Genomic DNA, 21,565 nt, shown 5'->3' with positions numbered 1-21,565 from the left:
ACGAGAAGGGGACCCCACATTAGAACGCGTACAGGTCTTCAAATCTTAAAAGACTCTCATAGAGTTTAGAGGAAAAATTGGAAAAGAACCAGGGTGTTAATTGCAACTCTCCAGATATTCTCCCGTCACGGTAAGACACACCAAAGGGGGCACTCTCATTATTTATGAAAACAGTTTGAGATAATTGCAACTCTGTTGCACTAGGTATATGGAAGCGGCCAATCACCTTAGCTATTGTCGTGTCCACCACATACATCCCATCGGTGGTTTGAGACCAATGCAAGATGTGTAGTAGATGTTTGAAGCCATCTTCTGGAATGGTACCACCTCCGTCAATTTTATCAGGAGATGTGGTAGAGATTCGCCAGAGTCTGGCACTGAATAAGCATGTAATTTTGTGGATAGGGGGAGCAAAAAGTTTGCTTAAGTTGGAAAGCTCTGTATATAGAGCTTCGACAATAAACCACGGTATTTGGTAGTTCATGGTCAATATGTTACCTACGGTCCGATTTGGTTCTCGTGTTATAAAGTCTATTATATTTTGAATGTCTTTCCTCGTTAGACCTTTTGGAAGGTCTTTATTATTAATTATTTCTAACCAACTATCCCCTAGTTCATTTTCCCCTGATAACAAAATTATCCCAAATATTAAGAAGCAACTATTGACCAGTAGGTGTTCTATGAAACGTTTGCTATTTTCAGCTGTACGAAATTGATCGACCCCACGATAGTAGCTCCAGGCTAGATCTACCTTGTCTTGCATGTATACAAGGTATGAACGCACGTTGAGACCAAAGTAGTGCGTCATACTTGCAACAAATATCCACTTTAGGGTTTCAGGTATGAAAGAGGCCCCAAAATCATCCCAACATTTCCAATTACCAATTATTGATGGATATTCTTCCCTGTAGCTATTCATTGATGGATGTCTGGTTGCACGGGAGTTGTCTGGGTTCTCTAGGCGACCTTCTATCTCCACAACCCACCCATCTACCAGTTCATGGTCATCCATTTCTTCTACTAGTTCTTGGTCACCAGCTACTGGTTGCATGTCATCATTACTCATTTCTGACCCTCTTCTTGATTAACCCACAAACAAGATGTTCTGAAATAAGTTGGAGGGTGACTAAATATTGAATACGTACGGATGCTAATATAAGAAGCATGGCAAAACCATATCCAGGTTAATCAATTAAAAGTTATGGCTTCATTAGATTATTTGTTGCTTTCACGTAAACAAACTAATCAATTTACAAAAGTAAAACTTGGGGTGTCAAAATAATTAATCCTACTCACGTCATTACCCTTATCCGTTAAGATAACGGGTGATGGAACGAATAATGGATAATTACCAATTAAATTGAGAGCTTCTATTAAATATAAAAATTATTATCTATATACCATTATTTTACAATGTTAATTATTAATTAAATGAAATTGTAAAAAGAAATATTAAATAAAACAATATAATATGTTGGACAAATTAATTTTATTATAATTTTACTAAAATAATATTATATAAAATGTTGTAAAATTAATGCAATCATAATAATAAAACTTACTTAGTTATACTTACAAATAAAAAAGCTAACAAAAATGTTGTAAAATTAATGTAATCATAATAATAAAACTGATCAATTATCTTCTGAGTACAAAATAGCTCCTATATACATATTCTTATCCGATAAGCTAACAAAAAAGTTTTTAATCCGTGTCCATACTTGTTAAATTAACCAAATTTTTTGTTTTACTCGATGATACTTATTTTATCAAATACGAAATGGGTTAGGTAAAAGGATATATAAAATTATTTCATTAACATTCTATCTAAAACAACCGACACGGAAATGAAAACTTTGTAGATAATTCCCACTGTAATAACAAAGGTCAATATGAGATGACATATGATATATATATATATATATAATTGTTACACTATGAGAAATATACCTTAATTTCCTTTTTAAATTAATTTAAACTTCACCCACATTTTAATATGTAAAATACAACTTATATACGTCCACACTATTTTCGCTTTTGCCCAAATTGTGTTATTAAATATTTTAGTTTAAATATTATTAATTGCCATTTGACTAAGAACAATATTTAAGCCCTTGAAATAGTTAAAGATTTAAACGTAGCATTATGCTTAGATATATAAAAATTGTTACAAACAAGGCACTCTGCTTAATGCTTACAACTAGAATTCATATCACTATAATGTCTTAAAATGATCTACACATATCTACCACAAACTAAATCTTACTAATAAATAACGGCCTGAGCAACAGATCTAATGTAGCCATTTACTATATATGAGATGAAAAAGTTGACAAAACACAAAGAAAACTAAAAAAAGGCACACATTCACTGGGATATGAAACTAACATTTCTCCCAAGGCAACTTTTGACAAACATATATCTATATAGTCATCACTTATACACTGGACCTGTATATATATGTTGTCAAAACATACCAATGAGAATTAATTGGAGAAATAAAAACTAGCAGGAAATAAAAGTTGTTGAGAATAATTAGAGAGGAAATGCCGAGAGAAGTACCAAGAGGAGATCGGCAGTAGTACAGCTATTTTTCCAAATGACTACAGATCCTCTGCTTCTCTGTGCAGCAAGCTGTACTGTAGGTTAATAAATTACACGTTAGGTCAACGGATCCAAAGTATAATTAGAAGTGACTAAGCCATTTCTATTAATAAAAATTAGTAATTTCATTTTATTTTATTTTTACTTTTTAGTCTATTTTATAGAATAAAATGATACTATCGTAATTTATTTAGCGAGTCAAATCTTAAATTTATTTGTTTCACCCTGTAAAGTAAGAAAAGATCCCATAATTTGTTTCATTCGTCTTTTTAAACAGAAAATAGAAGTAGGATTAGTATCATTTGAGGGAGTCATATATTATGATTGATCTTAAGTGAACAATGTTGATACAACTTATCTTTTATGCTAGCTAGAGAAAGATTTATCATTTATTTTCTTTTTTTTGTAGTAATTCAAATATAAAAGAAAATATGTATACTAATAAGGAAGATAAATCAGCAGCAAAGGGTATGCCCTCGCCCGCTATAATCTCTGTTATAAGAGGAGGATGTTTCTCTCTTAAAATGTATATATTCATATTTTACCATTAATTTATAAAATAAGAATGAGAAGAGAGTTTCAGAGGAGTTATATGTTATTTACTTTATTTCTCATAAGTTATCAAACAAACCACGCAATATTCTCTGGGATATAAACTAAGAAATTTTCCAACACATAAATTTATAAACAGATCAAGTAAGCATACGTACACTGGAGCTGTTGTGTAAACTTACCGAAAGAGGATCCACTAAGATCTGGATCACCCAATCAGAATTTGTATAAACAAAAAAATGCTGATAAATAGAGAGATAATGTAGAGACAATTACGTACCCAAAATATGCGAGCACACCTGTCTTCTTCTCTCTGTCTCGTTCGATCTCTTGCGAATTAGAATGCATAGGAGTTTCTTATAGGGAGGTAGTCAAGTAGTGGACAAGAGAAGACTACAGATCCTCTGCTTCGCTCTCTGTGTAGCTAGCTATGTACAATCAACTATTACAACTCCGGTCAATGTAACCTCATCTACAAAGTTGGAAAAGATTTCATATTTGTTTTTTTTCATTAGTCTTCTCATAAAAGATAAAAGATAAGAATCTTTAAGAAAAGTATCAAGAGTCCGGACCCCCTAAAGTTGCTCAATATTTAACTTTTTTCGGTTCAGGATTAAATTATGAAATCTAAAAATAAATAAATAGTATTTTTTAACCTTTATATAATTGTGATATTTTAAATAAGAAGAACAATATTCATAATTTATGTATTCTAAGAGAGCAAGATACATATATAATTACCCTGCCTGGGAAGTATTCTGAATTTTCTTTTGTGTTTGTAAAATGTGAGGAAAATGTTTATAAATACTTATAAATGTTAAACAGTATGAAAAATGTCCATGAAAAAGTGAATAAACTGAAGTTAATATTTTGTCAAGTTTTCATTTTTTGTCATTTATTTCACGCGTTTGAGATTATTATTTCCCTATTATTTCTCTATTGTGTTGGCATTGAGAAAGTATCTTAAAAATAGAGAATAATATTTCTAGGTGTACAGTTGTAACTTTTAAAATACATTTCGGTACAAATTGGATGTATAAATGAGGGAATGAGAAAATGAGGACTCATATTCTCCAATCCGAACCGTTCAAAATCGAACAAACAGCTTCAATTACATTTGATTTGTTTTAATAAATTATATTGATATAAAAAGAAAGTAATTGAAGCTGTTTGACCAATTTTGAACAGTTCAAATTGAAAAATAGAAGGGTTCTTCTTTTCTCAAGAAAAAGAGCAGATTGGCTTCCTATAAATGAGAGCTTTTGCTCAAAACGCCAAAACGGAGGAATTCAAATTAATTTGAACTTTCCCTCCAATTTCCTAAAAGGCTAAAAAAAAATTATGCATATCAAAAGGCGTGTCTAGGTACTGGACCTATTGGAGGTTGCCATACGACAGTGCCTGCTAGCTTTAATAGAGAGAAATGAGAAAAAATGCAGCATAGTTGTGAAAGTAACCCGTTTAAGCGTGTTGATATTTTAAATTTAGGAAACAACAACTTTAAGAAGAGAACCCGAACACTTGATACTAAAGTGGAGAAAAGAGAACGCGAACACCTGATACTAAAGTTGAGAAAACGTGACGTGTGGTGCATAATATGTTGTGAGTTTGGTTTCTTGTCGTGGTCAAATCAATTTTGTAATTGCTGTGGTATGTTGTAATTAAAATATTAAGGGGTGATTACGGTATGCGAATGGTTACATTGGGAACAAATATGACTAGTCACGTTTAACTATTTTTTTGCATAATTTATATAATTAATTTATTCAAGATTTACCATTTCATTAAAATCTAATGGTTCTAATTACCCAAGACTCGCGTGATTATGTGTCGTGCCATGCTATAACTAGCTAGATCTTTCACGTGACGTGACGTACCATGCCAAATTTTTAAAAGATAATTATAGCATGAGACACATGATTCACGACAGGTAACTACTATGCGTGTTGTACTAACCATATCGTTCAGTCACAAAACCAGCTCAGTCGCAACGCGTCTAACAACGTACTTACAATTTTGAATGTGAAATAAGTTGCTGGAGGATAATTTGTGTATGAAAACAGAGCTGCATGTACTCCGTTTGGAATAATCTGCAGAATATCTCCCTATGTTTCACGAAATGACACGTGGTCCTGTCCATCACTGCCTTAGATTCTTCATTACATTAAGCAAACAAACATTACATATAAAACAAATTAAGATGTAATAAAAATTAAATCGTACCTGAATGCATGTATGTAACCGTGCATTACATGTGAACGGCCGACGGAGCTCGGATCTCAAAATCGTTAGTGCCTTGGATGCGAACCAAAATAAAATAACAAAAAGATGGAACGCGATCGACTCTCAAAAGATCATTTTAATTCGTCATTTCTCATAGTAAAAATGGTAAAAATATGTTATTAATTACAATTGGATATATAAGGCTTAATTATTAAGTGGAAACGCCCTGGTAAGTTGTAAGAACATGGGAATAATTCACAACTACAAAATATTTAACCATATATATCATATACATATACAAATAAATTTCACAAAAAAAATGTATAATATGAGGAGATGCTCGCACATACAAAAAAAAAAAAAAAATTTCTACAACATACACATTCGATCTTTAAATTTGAACCGTGTCCGAAAGTCATGTTTATTTGTAACTAATAACATATTTGATAGATTTATTTGTAATTAATAACATATTTAATAGATAAAGTATTCATATCTAATATATCAAGTATTTTAAAAAAAAATGGACACATCACACCCATCTTTTACACGTTTTTAGAGGTGGGTTTTTTTTTTCCCGTTCAATCTCGCAAATATTTCTGACGATCTGTGATGAAATTTGTGAATCTAATATCACGAACGTCTTTTACGTAATTTTCACTTTCAAATGAGATCAATGATGACATACTTTCGAGTCATCTATCGCGTAAGTATTCATAACTTGTCATGTAGTTTAATACCTCGTCGGGCAAGTATTCTACCACGTCGAGCAAGTATTCATTCCTCGTTGGAAAAGTATTCATAAATCACCTATGACAACCTGAAAACCCTTGTTGCCGACGGATCAGTAGGAGCCGATGGATAGGAAGTCGGAGGCGATGCAGTTTGGATCGAGATCGTGACGAGTTATGAATACTTGCATAACAAGGTATGAATACTTGCACTACGAGGTATGCGCGGTGAACAACTCAAAAGTACTTCATCATAGATCTCATTTGAAAGATAAAATTACGTAGAAAACGTCTGTGACCTTAGATTCGCAAAAAAATTCACAGATTGTCAGAAATATGAGCGACATTGAAGTAAAAAAAAAAACTATCTTTAAAAATGTGTAAAAATTGAGTGTGTGATAAGAAAGATTATTTAAATAAATACTTGATATCTTACAAATGAATACTTGCTATATTAGATGTTAATACTTGCGTACATAAGTATACATATTTACACGCATCAGTTGTAAAGTTTTTCAAATATAAGTGCTCCCCAGTTAATTAGCGGTACCCTACATTATTAATGACTGATACACGTTTTCTTTTGTCTTTTTGTACTCGAAATTATAGTCCCCTCATATAATTAATGATTGGAGGATAGATGGGCGAAATAAACTGGGGGAAAAAAATCTTTATTCTTTAATTAAATCAAATTGTTTGGATAGCAACATAAGACTGTAACAATAAGCCCCAAATTGAGAAAATTATTACAAGAAGATACTGAATTGGGGATAACAACGCAGAATTCAAAATCCATAAAGTAACTCAAATTTTTAGTTTGGATCTAGCCCGTGCGATATGTTTTGACACCTCGGATTCTGATCGGACGGTCCTATTGTAAGCTAAAATATTATGTTACCTCAGAGGATACGGACCAGATCGATAACAAAGCCGAGATCATGCTACTCGGTCCATTCAGAGTATGTAGAAATGGGCTGGGCCCAGTAAGGAACTCTTGGGCCTTAAATAATTTATAAGTTAATTACAATTAAATGGAGCACAGGATGGATATCCATTCCAGCTGGGGGTTTTAATTAGCTGTCTCTACATAATTAGAATTGCAACACTAGATTTTGGGTTTTGGTGTAATGTGAGCGGGATTGAACTATACAAAAATTAAAAGGAAAAAAGTTTCAGTCAAATTTTAATATATATAATAAAAAAAATAAAATTATAGGGGTAGCTAAGCACCCATTGAGTTGCATTAAGATTTGTCCTCGATAGAACTAAATAAGGCCTCGGTCACCAGTTTTTTTTTTTTATTCATTTCAAACTTAAAAAAAAAGAAAAAGAATTTGGATAGCTTAAAGCATAGATTTATTGACCATTGGCATGGGTGTAATTAAATTAAATTGTGTAGAAAGGTCTTGTTTTGCTTAAAGCATAGATTTAATAAATTATAGATTACTAATTGGCATGGTAGTAAATTAATTAATTTTTTACAATATTTGAAACACTCATGATTCGGAGGAATTGCATGTTCTCATAAGAAAAGTTCAATTTTAATAAAGAAAGATCCATACATAAACTTGTATATAGTTGAAACAATATTGTACAACGAGAGCAATGGTAAAAATCACACATATGTCGCACATAGGCACATAAAAAATGACAAATGAATTACATTGAAATATATGTTTTTTTACAAAGATAAATCACCAGTTGGCACCCAATTTAAATTGCATACATGATATTATGAAAAAAAAAAAAAAAAAAGGATACAAAGATGATGTATAAATATAGGTGCAAACTTCACTTAGCGCAATCATTGTTGTTTGTAGCTAAGCACACTATATTTGGTTTGAATAAAAGAGAATACGGTTTGAATAAAAGTAAGCACAAACAAACAGATGCCGGCGACGACAGATATGATTATCCATGTATTGGAGCAGTAGCGTTTCTTGAACTCTCCTCTGTAGACACTTTTTTTATGATGTGTCATCACCTTCTCCATCAAATTTACAAGCTCATTCGGCATTTTGAGAGAATCATCAATTACAGTTTTGAGGTCTTGAACGGTGCGCAAAACATTCTTGTCGTCAAAACTCGTGCCTGCGATGATGTCATTCGCTCGCAATACTCTCACATCTTCTTCAGTTTTTACCAAGTTCGCCATACATGTAACATAGCACGAGAAGGGGAGCCCACATCGGAGCCCGTACAGGCCTTCAAATCTTAAAAGACTTTCATTGACTTTAGAGGACAAATTGTTAAAGAACCAGGGATTTAATTGCAACTCTGCAGATATTCTCCCGTCACGGTAAGACACACCAAAGGGGGCACTCTTACTATTTATGAAAACAGTTTGAGATAATTGCAACTCTGTTGCACTAGGTATATAGAACTGGCAAATAACCTTATTACATCCCATCGGTGGTTTGAGACCAATGCAAGATGTGTAGTAGATGTTTGAAGCCATCTTTTGGAACGGTACCACCTCCGTCATCTCCTGGAACCGTTCGCTTGACCAATTTGTCACAGAATAAGTTCGCAATTTTGAGGGTTGGGGTAACCAAATATTTGCTCATGTTGGAAAGCTCTGTATATACAGCTTCGACAACAAACCACGGTATCTGATAGTTGATGGTCATCATGTAACCTTGTGTCCGACTTGGTTCTCGTAATATAAAGTCTATCATAGTTTGAATGTCAAAAGACGATACATTTTTTGGTTCGTCTTTATTCATTATTTCAAGCCAACTATCACGTAGTTCCTTTTTCCCTGATAACAAAATCATCCCAAATATTAAGAAACAACTATTGACTAGTAGGTGTTCTATGAAACGTTTGCTATTTTCAGCACTACGAAATTGATGGATCCCCTCATAGTAGCTCCAGGCTAGGTCTACCTTCTCTTGCATGTATACAATGTATGAACGCACGTTGAGACCAAACCAGTGCGTCATACTTGCAACAAATATCCACTTTAGGGTTTCAGGTATGAAAGAGGCCTCAAAATCATCCCAACATTGCCAATTACCAATTATTGATGGATATGTTTCATAGCTATCCATTGATGGACGGCTGGATGCATGGAAGTTGCCTAGGCGACCATCTATCTCCATAACCCACTCATCTACCAGTTCTTGGGAATCATCACTCATTTCTGACGCTCTTCTCGATTAATCCACAAACAATTGCTGTTCTGAAATAATGTGGAAGGTGCATGATTAAATATTGAATACGAATGGATCGATGCTAATAGAAGAAGCATGGTAAAAGTTAAGGCTTCATAAATTTTTGGTTTAACGTGAAAATTAATCAATTTACAAAAGTAAAACTAAGGATCGGTGAGGGCATTTTTATACCAATATAAAATTAGTCCTAACCACGTAATAATTACCCTTATCCATTTCGGATAAGATAACGGGTAACGAAATGAATAATGAATAATTACCAATTACATTGAGAGCTTATATATTAAATATAAAAATTACTATTTTTATATCATTATTTTACAATGTAAATTATTAATTGAATGAAATGAAATTGTAAAATTATATTAAATAAAATCACTGAATATTTTGGACAAATTAATTTTATCATAATTTTACTAAAATAATATTATATAAATTGTTGTAAAATTAATGTATCATAATAATAAGACTTATATAGTTATACTTACAAATTAAAAAAGAGGAGAGATCCAATTACATCTTTTCTGGCGATGCCGAATTACACTCTCCATTTACAAAGTTTTCAAAGTTCAAATAGTCGATCAAAATCATTCAACATAATGGATATATTAAAATGTGCTTGCAGATCAAATTTTACATTTTTTTGAATTTTTTAACTATTTATTACGTATATTCAGACTATTGAATTTTTGTACCCATCTTAATATATAGTAAAAAAATTCAAAAAAAATATAAAATTTGATCTGCAAGCACATTTTAATACATCCATCATGTTGAACTGTTTGAATCGACTGTTTGGACTTTAAAAATGTAGGGTGTAATCCAGTGTCACCAAAAAAGGATGTAATTGGATCCCTCATTAAAAAATTATCATATATAATTTTATTTTATTAATTACCCTCTAACGAGTATGAAATAGCTCTTATACGTATTCTTATCCGATAAGCTAACAAAAGAGTTTCTTACCAATGTCCATGCTTGTTAAATTAACATAATTCTTTTTAATTACTCGATCATGCCTTTTTAATCAAATATGATATGGATCGGGTAAAAGGATATATAAAGCTATTTCTTGTTAAAACAACCGACACGGAAATGAAAACTTTTTAGATAATTCTCACTTAAATAACAAAGTTCAATATGAGATGACAGATCATATATATAACAAATTAGACAATGAGATACATACTTTCTTTTTCAGACTAACTTAAACTTCGGCCACATTTTAGTATGTAAAATACAACTTATAAATGTTAATACTATTTTCCATTTTATCTATTGTGTATTATTAAATATTTTAGTCTAAATATTATTTATTGCCATTTGACTAAATACAAGATTTAAGCTCATGAGATAGTTAAAGATTTAAACGTAGCGTTAAACCTAAATATAAAAAATTGTTACAAACGAGGCACTCTGCTTAATACTTAAAACTAGAATTCAGAGGACTATAAAGTCTTAAAATGATATACACAAATCTACCGCAAACTAAATCTTACTATTAGATAACAGCCTGATCAGTAACATATCAAGCTGAAGTAATAACCAAAAAAAAGGCACAGTTTCTCTAGATACGAAAGTACTAACAAATCTCCCGACACAACTATTCATAACATCTAGTCAGCATATATATAGACACACACTTAACTTGTTGTGAAAACATAGCGATCGGACAAATTAATATTAAAAAATTGTGATGCTGAAAATTAGAGAGAAAATGCAGAGATAAGTACCAAAGAGGAGAGGAGGCTTGTCTTCGTCTATATGGCTCTCGCTTCAAATGCTGAGGAGATGAATTAGAAAAATTAGGAGAATACTATACAGATCCTCTGCTACGCCTTCAAAGTCTCTATGTGTAGCGAGCTGTATAGATTGGACAATTTTATTTAAATTTAATCTCTATCTTCGGTTCAATATTGAAAACTTTTTGGGCTGAACAAGATGATTTAATTAAAGCAATTACACATCGGTGGAAATCTAGAATAATTGAAATTAAACTATAAATCTAAAATGGTTTGATATACTAAAGGTTGAAATTAAACTAGAAATCAAATCATCAATCAATCTTAAAATGATCTACACAAATTCAATCGTACGGAAATTAAATCTTAGTAGTGAATGGATAACGTCCTAAGTAACAGGTCAAAAGTAACCAATTACTATGTATCATCTCTAAAAATAGAGAAAAACCAAAATGCACACTATTGATATGAAACTAACAAATCTCCCAACACAACAAATGACAAGCAGATCGATCTAGTAAGCATATATACAAAAATCGGAGGATTGATCCACTAAGATCTGGATCATCCAATTACGATTTGGAGAAATAAGAGTTAGTATTAAATAAAATATGCTTATAATTAGATAGAGAAATATGTAGAGAGAAGTACCAAAGAGGAGAGGACGACTGTCTTCGTAATTTTTTTATTAGGGCGTGAGGAAACACTCAGGTAAGGTAGTCAATCTTATATATTAACTGCATGTCCCTAACCTACTTCACAAGCAAAGGCATTAATATATTCTGAGGTAAAGCAAGTAGGATTGGTATTATATTGCTTGAAGATATATAGGACATGGATTCTCTCTCTGCCTTTTTCTCACTTCAATTAGACAATGCATCTTAGTTAATGAAACCTAGCTATATATTCCATGTAAATGGAATCCAAGAAAAGAACTAAGTCTCCTTATTCACACATGTGTTTGTGCCGTCAATTTGAAAATTAAATTAATACTCCTTGCTATTTGTAGGAGTTTATAGGTTATACATTTGGCTTGGGTACGGTTGCGATGCATCTTGACATTATGAGTATGCTTCAAATTTCTATAATGGATCATTTTTATTAAATTTCCTAATTCTGGCTTGAATGATATATATACAACCGACAAAACTTCAGATCTTCAGTATTTAAATTTCTATTCCCTATATTTATAGACTTAATTTTTTAATTTCCAACGGATACATACATGAAAATTTAAATTTGACAGGATTCGGTCCTAATATGGTGTCTGATGAGGTATAAATTTGGCAATCAAAGACCTTTTCGGCATAGGAGAAGCTATCTTTGCATTTGCGTTAGTTGCTCTCAAATTGTACAATAATTTTTAAGATTAAGCCCAGGGAGGTGTCCACTACATATATAGTGAAGCTCCAAATTTGAAATGTAAACAGTAGCAATTTTTAAGAGTAAGCTCTCAAATAGTTATTGTGACCAATTTGAAATGTAAAATAGACAGTAGCAGCAGAGACGAGATATGTTGGGCCATTTACAAAAATATACATTAAATTTGGAATAATATTAACTATATGTCTCTAACCTACTTCACAAGCAAAGGCATTATTATATTCCAACGTAAAGGCATGTGGAATTGGTATTGCTTGAAGATATATAGGACATCTGGATTCTCTTATTGTGCATAGAGAAGCCCATCTCTGCATTTGGGTTGGTTGCTCTTAAATGTCCACAAAATAGCAATGCTCAAAATTTATTTTATTGTTAAGCCCAGAAATGTAAGCGTAATTGGGACCAATTAATACACATCAGAATATTGGACCTGAATGTAAAATAAAAAACAGGAGCAACAGCCACGAGATATGTTGGGCCATTTGCTGAAATACCCATTAAATTTCTGGGCTTTTCAAAATCTCAACCAACAAATATTGGAAAAGGTGCAAGGGTGCTAATCTCCCATCACAGTGAGACACATTAATGGAGCCACTAGCATGCTTTTTCCGAAATTGGTTGCAATAATTTCCCGTTGTTTATTATTTCAAATTTATCTCTGGGGATTCGAGTCCAATGAAAGATGTGGACTAGATGTTTAAAGCCACATACTTGATTGACTTGTATAGTTCAATAAATTGTTTGTTAGGTTAAATAATATTGTACAACGAGATGAACTACGTACAGCATACATGATGTCACAACTAACAACATAGTGAATTGAATAAAGATAAGCCACCGGTGCGCACACAATTTAAATTGTATACATGATATTATGAAATAAAAGAAAATGATACAAGATGATATATAAATATAAGTGTACACTTAGATTAGTTCAATCATTGTTTGTAGTAGCTAAGCATAAGGGAAAACAATAAGATACCGGTAATGACAGATATAGTTATTCATGGATTCGCGCGGTAGCATTTTTTGAACTCTCCATATACTCTATAGGCACTTTTTGATAATGTGCCATCACCTTCTCTAAAATGATAAATTATCGACAATTAATGTTTTGAGCTCTTGTGCACAGCGCAAAACATCCTTGTCATGAAAGCTCGTGCTTGGGATGATATCGTTCTCTCACATTAATACTCTAACATCTGCCTCTATTTTCAACATATGCCGAGAAGGGGCGCCCACAAAAGTGCCCGTAATACTCTTCAAATCTTATAAGGCTTTCATAGCGTTTAGTGTTGTAATGCAAAAGGTGCCAGGTTGTTAATTGTAACACTCCAGATAATCTCTTGTTGTCAGAGTAAGACATCAATTCGATTTTATAATTTTCAAGTCTAAACAATCGATCCAAACCGTTTAACATGATATCTATATTAAAATGTGCTTGGAGATCAAAATTTACATTTTTCTTTTTCATTTTTTTTACTATTTATTAATTATTTTACAAAACTATTGTTTTTCAGTGGTCCAGAATTGTCTAAAAATAACAGTTTTGTAAAATACTTAATAAATAGTAAAAATAATCAAACAAATGTAAAATTTGACGTTGAAGCATATATAAATACAGACACACACACACCCGATAAGGCCTCCCAGCTTTACTGTTTATATATATATATGGGGTATTACCCCGACGCTGACATGGATAAATTGCACCAAGTGTGATCTGTGATCTTTGTTTTTTCCATTTAGGGTTTAGCAATTAGCATACTGTCAGTTTATTAGAATTGCAATACTTGGTAATTTACACTGAGTCTTAATTTGTTGACAGGTTATTTAATGACTATTAGCATTGGAGTAAATTAAACAATAGCAGAAATTAATACCTTGGGAGAAGCACTCCGGAGGACGAACTATATATACCTCTTTATATAGAAGTTCAAAATTAATAAAGAGAGATCTACACATACTTGTATACATAGTTGAATACTTGTTTGTCAGGTGAAATAATACTGTAAACGATAGCAAAGGTCAAAATCAAACATGGTCCCACATAGGCACATACAAATTGACAAATGAATTACATCGAAAAAAATACAAGAACATATGGCACCAACAAAAAAAAAGAGATAAACCACCGGTACGTACGCGCATAAGTTAAATTACAAGATTATGTATAGATATAGGTGTATCCTTAGTTTAGCGCATAGTAGCTAGCTAAGCATACCATATATGTTTTGAATAAGGTAAGGACAAACAATAAGATGCCGGCAAAGGCAGAGATGGTTATCCATGGATTCCGGCAGTAGCAGCTCTTGAACTCTCCGTAGCATCTAGTGGACTTTCTTTGATGCTGTGCCATCACTTTCTATGTTGAGACCAAACCACCGCTCCATATATGCAACACATTGCCACTTTTTGGATTCAGGTAAGAAAGAGACCCCAAAATCATCCAAAGATTGCCAATTAGCAGTTATTGATGGCAATTGTGCATTATGTACTGATGTTTGCAATGGTTTGGTTGCATGGGAGTTGTCCAGGTTTTCTAGTCGAGCTGTTATCTCCAGAACCCACTCATCCAGTTCTTTTGATGCATCATTACTCATTTCTGACTCTCTTCTCGATTAATCCACAAACAAGCTGTTCTGAAATAATGTGGAATGTACATGATTAAATATTGATCATACAGATGCTAATTGAAGAAGCATATGTTGGAATTAATTTCAATTAATTACAACATATGTGGGCTTATATGTAATATAAATATATATTGAATAATAGACTGTCAAAATTAGACCCGTTATGAAGTGATCAAATTAAGTATTATTTATCGGGTTCAATATGTGTCATGAGAAGTGGGGCCTTTAATGTGTAGAACGCGTATTAATAACTTTATGATTTAGTGATGGTCTAAATTATATAAAGTTTGGTAATAATACAATTATGCTATTGGTCCCTGGGGAACACAATCAAATATGACAATGTTCCATAAATAAGGAAATACCCAATAAAGCAAGTTCTGAATTCATACCCTCTAAGAATCCAATAAGAAAGATAAGATTGATTGATTGATTAATTAATTAATTAATTAATTAAAACTAAAGGCTAAAGGCGCCTATTGAAGGATCTATATCCTGTTTAATAAAAGGAGGCACCAATTGAAAGAGGCGCTAATTGATCTGTATCATTTCCTATATATATCAGGATATATACGGCTATAGATCAATCAATCTTATCTCTCTAAAAGATATACAGAAAATTCAGAATACGGAAAATTAAGAACTTGAATCGGGTGGTTTTTTTCCTTGTACGGAAGTGAACGTTGTCGTTGCCGCCTCTCTCGATCTCTCCATCGGACTTGAGAGGGATTACTTGGAATTCTAAGGGCTTCCGGTGATCAACGGTGATTGTGCATCCCTGGAAGACCATGGCTACCGATCAAGGTAACTTTAAATTTCAGATTAGGGTTCACTAGAGGATCATAGCAATTTAGGGTTTATATATGCAATATGGTTCTGTGCATAAAATAAATTCCATCAAGTGGTATCAGAGCCTACTCTAGTCGAACCGGTTAATTTCTGCATAAACAAAGTTTTGTTAAGATTTCAGAAATTATTTATTTGAAATTTTGGTATCAAGTCAGAGACGTAACTCTGTTTTTCAAGATTTTGGTTTCGCGTTACTCGCGTTACTCTGTTTCAGAAATTAATTCAGGGTCAAATGATTTAATAATGGTGCTATCCATTGTTTTGAACTGTTATCAAAGTTTGGATTATAAGGTTAGCCATTATTAATTTTCATATATGTTTCTGGTTTTATATTTATTAACTCTCCGTTAATCCAGTCAGTTGATGCCGAAATTTTTTGAATCATATAATTCATGGTCAATAGTTTGATTTTATATGATACCATGAATTTTGAGGCTTACCGTAACTATGTTTTGGTATGATTGAATAATGATTAGTTTGACCAAAATTAATTTGTTTGAATGGCCATTAATTTGTATTTCCGCTGCACAATTATTTTGGTCAAATCAATTGTAGTTACAAATTGATTTGTATTTTTCGGCCATAACAAATAGGTATAATTTTGGTCAGAACAAAGGTGTACTAAATTTTGGTATTTCGGTTATACAGTATACTGTGCGAACCAAAACAGAGTAATAATTCAGTTAAGTCAAATTTTTTATAAATTTGTTTTTCGGATAATATTAAATCATTATGAAGACTTTAGATTAAGATATATTTTGAAAAATGATTAATAAAGGTATCATCTTGCCAAAGTAAGCTCTCATACTGGCGTTAATCATTTGCCAATTTATACACAGTAAATATACATATGATGCTTGGTTATTGGACTGGCCCAAAGGAAAGACAATAATTAAGTGTTGTATGTGTATACTTGTGGTAATGAATAGGTAATAGCTAGTCATTAAGTTTTAGATGTAATTAGTGAATCGGCCCAAAGGAAGGTTGACTAATTGATATCAAATGGACTGTTATATTCGATTACTACACCTATTTATCTTAGAATAATAACTGACTCCAAAGAGCACTTATTGTTCGAGGATACTTAGTTGATGGAAATGCCTTATTTTGATTTTTTATTACTAATTGATATCAAATGGACTGTTATAACAAATGGACTGTTATATTCGATTACTACACCTATTTATCTTAGAATAATAACTGACTCCAAAGAGCACTTATTGTTTGAGGATACTTAGTTGATGGAAATGCCTTATTTTGATTTTTTATGGGTATGCTTCAAATTTCTATAATGGATCATTTGGATGAAAATTTGTAATACTAGCTTAAATAATATATATACAGCCGACAAGCTCCGACAAGCTGAAATTTTTATTCACTATTTTATTTTATTTATTTAGTGTTTCTAATAGGCTTCATTTATTAATTTCCAACGGATTGATATATGAAAATTGTAATCTTACAGAATTCGGCTCTAATCTATAATATGGTGTCTGATGTGGTATAAATTCGGCAATTAAAAACCTTGTTCAGCATTGAAAAACATATCTCTGCATTTGCATTATAGTTGCTCTCAAATTGCTCTCAAATTGTTCAGCATAGAAAAACCTATCTCTGCATTTTAACAGGAAATGTCCACTAAATAGTGAAATGTAAACGTTATTGGGACCAATTAATCCACATCAGATTATTCCATTACTTCACAAGCCAAGGCATTATTATATTCTAAGGTGAAAGTGAAATTGGTATTGCTTGAAGATATATAGGGCATCTGGATTCTCTCTCTCTCTCTGCCTTTTTCTCGCTTCAATTAGACTATGTATCATAAATATTAAAGAAACCTATATATTCCTTTCCAATGGAATACAAGAAATGAACCAAGTCTCTTTATTCTCACATGGACGTGTACCGTTAATTTGAAAATTAATTAAGTTTCCTTGACATTATGAGTATACTTAAATTTTTTATAATGGATCATTTTGTTGAAATGTTTTAATGGTGGCTTAAATAATATATACAACCAACAATTAATACTTCAGAACTTCACTATTTAAATTCTATTCCCTATTTTAATTATTTATTTAGTGTTTTTATAGGCTTAATTTTTTAATTTCCAAGGGATTCATATATGAAAATTTTGATGTGACTAGATTCCGGCCCAAGTCTATAATATGGTGTCTGGTGAGGTATAAGTTCGGCATTGAAAAACCTATCTCTGCATTTGTGTTGGTTGCTCATAAATTAAGCTTAACAAATGTTCACCAAGTAGTGAAGCTCCAAATTTGAAATGTAAACATTATTGGGACCATTTAATACACATCAGATCATTTTAATTAAATTGAGTAACAGAAGTGACGAGATATGTTGGGCCATTTGCAGAAAATATTCATTAAATTTAGAATAATATTAAATGCATGCCTCTAACCTACTTCAAAAGCAAAGGCATTAATATATTCTAAGGTAAAAGCAAGCTAAATGGTATTGCTTGAAGATATATATATATATATACACACACACACATTTGGATTCTCTCTCTCTCTCCTTTTTCACACTTTAATTAGACAACTAAATGCATCTTATTTAAAGAGATATATACCATGCAAAAGGACGACAATAAAAGAACCCAGGCTCTTTATTGCTACATGTGCATGTACTGTTAATTTTAAAATTAATGCTCCTATATATATATATATATATATATATATATATATATATAAGACTTTATAAGCTATACATTGGGCTTCGGCTGAATTCATCTTTGATAATGCATCTCAATTTTGATGAAATTATATATGGAATGCTAGCTTCAATAATATATAACCGACAAGACTTCACAACTTTACTATTTAGATTTATATTCCCTATTTTATTCTATATATTTACTGTTTATAGGAATAATTTATTATTTTTTAACGGATTCATCTGTTAAAATGTTATCTGATATACGATCCGGCACTAATCTATAATATATTGATTGTTGTGGTAAATTTACTGTTTTGCAATTAAAACCCTTGTTTGGTAGAGAAAAGCCCATCTCTGAATTTGGGTTGGTTGCTCATTGTTGAAGAATAGAATAAATAGAAGGGTAAAATTGTAATTTAGAATAGTTAGAAATGAACTGTTGGAATGTCAACGGTAAAATAGAAAGGAAGATATATATACCCCTGTATATGCTTTAGAAAATACAAGGAAAAATCAGAAAAATTACAAGTTCTCTCATCTCTCTGTTTCTATAAAAATTAACATGGTATCAGAGCAATTCTGAAAATTCGATACAAATACCCAACAACTCGATAGAGTTTCAAGCTTCCAATAACTCTTGATAAAACCCATCACATAAATCCTCTCCACAAGAAACTGTTCTTGTCAGAAACTACAAAATCCATATACTTCCTATATAAACAAAGAATCTGTTCTTATCAGATTTATACCATAAAACGAGAAATACTCTTTTTCTTATCAATAACCCAAAAAGGAGGCTCCAAGCTTCCATGCTCATCATATACCAATAAAAAAATTCCAAATAGGAAATACATACCAGCATACCAGGTCAGAATAAAATCCACCCTGTTCAGACCAGCAAAAACAGCAAAATCAGACTAGGAAACCAGAAAACAGAAACGAGCAAAACCAGTTACTTCATTTACTAGAAAACCCAAAAAAAGCAGTATCATACAAAAATCCAGCAGGGCACGTACCAGAAATTAGCAAGACAAAGAATACCCCAAAAATACAAACCAGAAAAATCAGCAAAGAAAACAACTACGATGCAATCCAATCGAAACCCTAACCTCAAGTCGGAGACGGGAGGAGCTTCCATCACTGTTCGGTGCACCAATTGCAATATAGAGGGCCACACCAGTAACAGTTGTTGGTTTCTTCATCCTCATCTCCGACCGAAATGGTGGAAGGAGAACGGTGGAGGCGATCGGACGAAAAACCCTAAGGGGGAGAAAAATTTCGATGATGCGGCGCTCTGCCTCTCTGTCGGATCGAACGAAGAACCTAGCAATGGGAAGAAAGAAACAGCGGAGGGTAATGGGTCCGCTCAAGTAAACGGATCTAGATCCGCCCAAATAAGCCGTGCAGAACTGGCGTCTATTTTGGCCCAACTAAGTGAGCTGCTAAACAGGTCCACCTCAGGTTTTTCTAAATCTCACCCATTTTTGTCTTGGCCCAGCTCAGAAAACCATAGGGGAAATGACAATTGCAGAAAACTTTGTCTAAGCCCAAATTCAAACCATGAGAAATATATAATACCAAACAAAAGAGTGAATGAAAACCCAAACATATTGGAAACCGAAAACTGTGAAATAAAATCAGAAAAATTTACACATTTAGGAAATTTAAATCAAGAATATTCCAAAAATAATTTAGATTGGATTTTAGATTCCGGTGCAACCGACCATATGACCGGAAATAAAGATTTATTACATAATTATAAAATAAGAAAAGGTCAAGGATTTGTCTATGTTGCAAATGGTGAAAAAATGGAAATTTGTGGTTATGGCTCAATTATTGTTTTTTCAAAAGAAATTAAAGATGTCATACAAGTAAAAAATTGCACCGCTAATTTATTATCTATGGGTAAACTTTCAAAAGAATTAAATTGTGAAATTATTTTTTCACCTCAAAATGTATTTTTTCAAGATATAGTATCTAAGAGGATGATTGGTGAAGGTGTTTTCAAAAATGGATTATATTTTTTGTATAGTCGAAAATACAATTTCAACACCCAAGTGCAAGACATGGGACACTTATGGCATCGAAGAATTGGGCATCCTTCCAATAGAACCTTAAAATATATTTTTGATTTTTCTAATTTAGATTGTAGTAATTGTGAAGTATGCAAACTAGCTAAACATACAAGACTTCCTTTTGCAAGCTCAAATTCTAAGAGTAATCATATATTTGAAGTTGTTCATTCCGATGTTTGGGGACCCGCTGATGTCACATTATTAGACCTATTATATTGACTTGTTTCCATACAGAAAATGATATTTTGAACCAACAAATAGTACCTTTTACATTGAATATCCCTAGAATGTGGTACTGCTATGTTTTGGTTCCCACTTTGCAGGAATCAGGTGAAATCAGGCAAAAGGCAGACTTCAGGAAGCTCTGATGCGAGTCGCATTCACCTGGTGCGAGTCGCATCCAAGCCCAAAGCGACCTGCGATGCGACCCTCACTGCTCTCTCTTGAAGACCATCTGATGCGAGTCGCATCCAGTTGATGCGAGTCGCATCAACTGTTGCCGCCCAATTCAAATTCGACCTGATAAGCTCCAAGTCAGATCTAATGCCTATATAAAGAGGTCCTAAGCCAGAAATTGGGGAGCTTTTTCCCCCTTTACATTCCAGAACACTTAGAGAGCAGAGATCAAGAGAGAAGAAGGAGATTATAGCTTGCTTGAAGAAGAGGAGAAGAAGAGAAGATTGCAAGATCATCTCCAATCCACCTTGGATCTTCGAGCTTCATCATGATTTGCTTATTCTATCTCTCTTTTATGCTTTGTTTCATCATGACTGAGTAGATCTTTAGTTCCTAGGGTTAGGATGTAGTCTCATAACTTTGTCTTTGAGTTGCATGTTGATTCGATCTAAGTTTGAACTTGTGTGATTCTTTGTTTGAGTATTCATTGATTGCTTGATTTTGATTGCTTGATTG

General features: G+C 32.5%; 1 long non-coding RNA gene across 2 annotated transcripts in view; it reads right to left on the bottom strand.

Annotated features, from left to right (window-relative positions):
- Nucleotides 1–8,866: 8,866 nt before the first annotated feature.
- LOC144545051 (uncharacterized) overlaps nucleotides 8,867–21,565 on the bottom strand; it is a 57,973-nt gene continuing 45,274 nt past the window's right edge. The window contains exon 3 of one of the 2 annotated variants that reach the window (XR_013508376.1): nucleotides 8,867–9,294. This is a non-coding gene — a long non-coding RNA (uncharacterized LOC144545051). Of the gene's footprint in view, nucleotides 9,295–10,485; nucleotides 10,546–21,565 lie in introns of those variants that run through there. The other variant, XR_013508377.1, reaches the window with a different exon arrangement.

Source organism: Carex rostrata, chromosome 27 (genome assembly GCF_964058835.1).
Source record: "Carex rostrata chromosome 27, lpCarRost1.2, whole genome shotgun sequence".
Classification (NCBI taxonomy): domain Eukaryota; kingdom Viridiplantae; phylum Streptophyta; class Magnoliopsida; order Poales; family Cyperaceae; genus Carex; species Carex rostrata.
The sequence above is the reverse complement of the archived record's forward strand: the minus strand, read 5'-3'. Positions and strand labels throughout refer to the sequence as shown.